A 5,038-nucleotide genomic window follows, 5' to 3' on the forward strand; every position below is an offset into this window, starting at 1 on the left:
ACTTCAAACTCTATTACAGAGCTTCAGTATTGAAAACAGCTTGGTATTGGCATAAAAACAGAGAAGTTGACCAATGGAATCGTATAGAAGATCCAGATTTTAACCCACAAACCTATGAACACCTCATGTTCGATAAAGGAGCTAAAAGTATACAATGGAAGAAAGAAAGCATCTTCAACAAATGGTGCTGGCACAACTGGATGTCAACCTGTAAAAGATTGAAATTAGACCCATATCTATCACCATGCACAAAGCTCAAGTCCAAATGGATCAAAGACCTCAATATCAGTCTGAACACACTGAACCTGATAGAAGAGAAAGTAGGAAATAACCTTGTTTTTGTCTTTAAAAACTAATTTCCCCCTTTAAGACCTACCTGCCAATTGTCTCACCAAATATTCTGATGATGACCATGGAGTATAAGGCTGCATAGCATGTCTAATTGAAGAACACAGATGGTGCACAACCTGGCTGAGGGTAGCTGCAGCTATGAGTATGCAGCCGTGAGCTGAGAACGTATGTGGGTTGCAACAAAGTAGAAGCCTGAGCAGGTGTTAAGTCAGCTACCTAGTGGGGCAGCAGCTCAAGATGGGGATTCTGGGGAAGTCCACAAACCACAGGGGAGAGGGAGCTGACTGTCTGAAAAATGCACAGGGGGTTGTGCAAAAAAACCACACACACACAGACACACACACACACACACACACACACACACACAACAGGTGTAGCGGGAGCTGTCTGAAGACAGAGCCAGCCAGTCTAGGGTAGGTAACTTCTATGGTGTTTGGAACCCAGGTGATTCTGGAATTTTGGTGATAGCTGGGGCTTGTTATGGAGAGGCTACAACAGGAAAATCCTAGATTCGCACAGTGCCTTGGGGAAAAAAAGAAAAAAGGAAACCCTAGCCAGTACGTCAGGGCAACAACTCGAGTGGGACCCCCCATGTTCTGTCGTGGTGTGTGCCACAGGCAAGCAGCATTTTCATCAATCTGTGCCTTAAAGTTGGGTGGCAACTATTGCATGAGTTGTAATTGGTATTAATAATAAAATTCCAGAGCCAGATATTAGGGTAAATGCTGAAAGAACTAAGAGACAAACGAACAAGCCACAGACAACTCTTACCTTGCTAACTCCTCAGCCAAAAAAGAGAAGAGTTCCTGTACCCTCCCACGTTATATTCCTCTCTCTGCTCAGCCACACCACTTCCTGTCTGTCTGTACAAACCTCCAGACCTCTATAGTTAACTAGTGGCTCCCTCCACCCTCTGATCTTCAGGCAAGCTTTATCTGTTTGAGCACAAATAAAATATCACCACTGATGACACCTTAAAAACAGCAAAGGTTGTCCTCTGGCTTTCACACATGCACACATGCCCAGATATATGTACAACAAAATTAAATATCCTAATCAAAAAGAGAGGAGCAGGTGTGCATGGGAAACAGGCCCAGAGGTTGCCCTATTGTTGTCTGGGTTTCTGTTCTGCCCAGTTCCGCGAAGTCCCAAAGAAATCACACAGAGATCTACATTAGTTATAAACTGATTGGCCTAGTATCTCAGGCTTTTTATTAACTCTTATATTAACTCGTATAACTTATATTAACCCATCATTCTTGTATATGTTAGCCACTTGGCTCGGTACCTTTTTCAGTGAGGCAGTCACATCTTGCTTCTTCTGTGGCCGGGTCATGACTCTGGAAAGAGCTTCCCTTTTCCCAGAATTCTCCTGTTCTTGTCACCCTGAGGATACTTCCTTCCTGGTTGTCCCACCTATACTTCCTGCCTGGCTACTGACCAATCAGCGTTTGTTTAAAATATAATTGACTGAATATAGACCATGGTTCCATACCACCCTATCTAGTGTTCTTGCTGAGGCCACTTTAGATTTAAGTAGAATTTGATCTCCTTGATGGGAAACCATGTGGAAAATTACCCAGCTCCATTCTAGGAAGTCAGTGCCCCAGCTAGCTGATCTTGGCTTCTATTAAACTGCCTGCTTGTGCAAACCTTCCCTGAAGCTGACAAGCAAAAGAACAGGATATCGTTTTTGTCTTCAAAAGCGCTTTCCTTTAAATGTTCAGTGTTACACTTGGGTCCCAAGTACCCGAGTGTAGTCCCAGCTGACTTGAGTAGAGGCTTTCAGATTGCTATAGACTGTCTGAGAGGTCTTCTCTAGAGGGTAACACAACACCAGCTACATAAGACTGTGGCTATGAATATTTGATATCCAGTTGAAAATGGCAGGTGTATGTTGCAGAAGAATTGTTTGCTTGGCCATTCCACAGTGCCAATAAAGCCCCTTGAATCAAAGGATAAAAATGGCTCTTGGCTGACTGAAATTAGCCATTGAGTCGTTGGAGGTCTGATAGAGAGGGACAGGGACAGAGAAGAGGGAATTTCTGGGATTGTGGATTAAGAAAAACGTGGAGTGTTAGCCAAAGACTCTTCAGAGTTCCTTGAATTTATCAGGTCTTTATCTCAAATTATGATTCTCGAGTTTTTATTATACTCGAACAATTTATGTAAAGATAGGTGATATTTAGATAATTGTTTTACATATTAATGTTATAGCATAATTAAATATCTACTCAGCAGAAGATACTCTAATATTTTCAAAGGTAATAAAGGATAATTTTATGTTTTCTATACAGAAAAGGTCATGACACTCATGAAGTATGGAGAACAGTCATGAAGTATTTCCTTACAACAATACAGATGATTCAAGCACTCACCTGTATTTCTAGCACTGGGAAAGCAGAGAAAGGAAGATCAGGAATTAAGGAGTTAAAAGCCACCCTCAGCTATATGGCATGTTCAAAACCAGTCTGTGAGCTACACGAGGGCCTGTCTCAAGACACACAAAACCAAAAAACAAAACAAGAAATAAGCTGGGGGGCTGGAGAGATGGCTCAGAGGTTAAGAGCATTGTCTGCTCTTCCAGAGGTCCTGAGTTCAATTCCCAGCAACCACATGATGGCTCACAACCATCTGTAATGGGGTCTGGTGCCCTCTCCTGGCCTGCAGGAATACACACAGACAGAATATTGTATACGAAAGAAAGAAAGAAAGAAAGAAAGAAAGAAAGAAAGAAAGAAAGAAAGAAAGAAAGAAAGAAAAAAATAAGCTGGGTGTGGTGACACACACCGAAATCCCAGTAGTCAGGAAACTGAGGCAGGATGAACTGCAAATTTGGTGCTAGCCGGGACTTCATAATTCGTCAGCTGAGTTACCTAGGAACGTGTTTCAAAAACCAAAACAAGCCGAACGGTGGTGGTGCATGCCTTTAATCCAAGCTCTCGGGAAGCAGAGGCAGGAGGATCTCTGTGAGCTCTAAGCCAGCCTAGTCTACAAGGGCTAGTTCCAGAGAAGGCTTCAAAGCTACAGAGAAACCCTGTCTCGAAAAACAAAACAACAAAAGAACAAACAAGTAAAAATACAGAGTCAGAGAAAGTATTTGATGTTATAAGAGAATTAATATTTATTATATGTGAATTTTGTGCTTGATCAAAAAGACTTCAGTTTCAGACCTTCATAGGTACTGTTGGCTCAACAACTTTATCCTGGTGACTGGTTGTTCCGACCGCGCCAGGAGGGGGAGCTCCTGTAGCTCAGCCAAGCAATCAAGAGGCGACCAGGGGAATTCTGAGGTCAGGTTCCCAGCAACATTGCCTCATCTAGATTCTCCCTAGCCAGTTCTGGCGCCACAAGTTCCATTGAGGACGAACAGTGGTGGCAGGTTTTCTAAATGCTACAGTCTCATGGCGAGGGGCGAGGGTGGGGAGGTGGGGAAAATCACGATCTGCTCAAGAAAGCCGCAGTCAGCTTTCTAGGTAGCTCAGAACTAGGTAGGGTAAACTTGACCATTCACTTAGAGCCCTCTTCAGGAACTCTGAACTTTTGATACAGCTAGGGGTTCTGCGAGTCTGTCAATCCCATCCGGGTCTTGACCACAGCTGGTGAGAAGTACCGAGAACGTCTGATCTAGGAGACGCTGACAAGGACATACTGCGAGTCAAGTAGCTAAGTCACAGTGGGCAGCGCAGGACATCATCACTAAGATTCCTTAGTGGGTCTTCTGGATCTGGAAGCTCACTCTTAGGCCCAGAGAGGAGTTTCTCACCTCAAACTGCGCCAAGTTCGGCGCGGACTACAGATCCCACTGCATGCACCACTTTCACGCAGATTAATGTCATTCTTGCCAGGACTTCTGCAACTGTGCAATTATCCGCCGCATTCCAGAATCTAGAACTTCAAGTTCCGAATCGATGATAACTGTGGCAGTGCTATTCGGCCTTCGGGAATTTGTTTGTTTGTTTGTGTGCTGATAAATTAGTATCCCGTATTGCCTGCAATGCAACACAATCAAGGCACACAATATTTCTATCTCCCCCAAAAGTTCTTCTGTATTCTACCTATGATAATGTCCAGAAGAAGCCGACTACTCTTTGAATTGCTGCTTAATTTATTTCATAAGAGAGCATAAGAACTTTCTTAGATTTCGTTTAACAATTGTACTAGAAGTAGTAGAACAGTGTAAAAGAGTTTCTCTATTTTTATTTAGTTTAGAGTTTGGGGAGGTTAAAGGACATGTTGATGACAGGACACAGCTCTTATTAGGACCTCACGCCTGATTGCTCAGCATGGGAGAACTATATGCAGAAATTCCATCACCAGATGAGAATGTAGAGAACAGCTGTGGACCAATGATGTAATTTCATCTTAGAGTTCACTACCAAAGATCTCACCCTAACGCTAGATCTCACCCTCCACAACTATCTCTTTCCCCTCTCTCTTAAATTCCTAAGTGGGCCCAGAATCAGTTTTTGTTAAGCTCAAAATAATCTACCTATTATCCAATTACCCTTTTTTGTCAAAGAAGATCTCTGAGCCTATAAAATTTCCACCCAACCTGCAACCCTATACCAGTTATAATCACCCCGAATTGATGTCCCTACCTAACCCTCAGGACAAATTTTTTTGGGAGAGGGCACATCGTCTTCTAGAATTACTTCCAGATGTCATGCGGGGGGGGGGGGGGGGG

The sequence above is a fragment of the Alexandromys fortis genome, unplaced genomic scaffold (genome assembly GCF_014885135.2).
Source record: "Alexandromys fortis isolate MF-2015 unplaced genomic scaffold, M_Fortis_MF-2015_v1.1 scaffold_5, whole genome shotgun sequence".
Taxonomy (NCBI): Eukaryota; Metazoa; Chordata; class Mammalia; order Rodentia; family Cricetidae; genus Alexandromys; species Alexandromys fortis.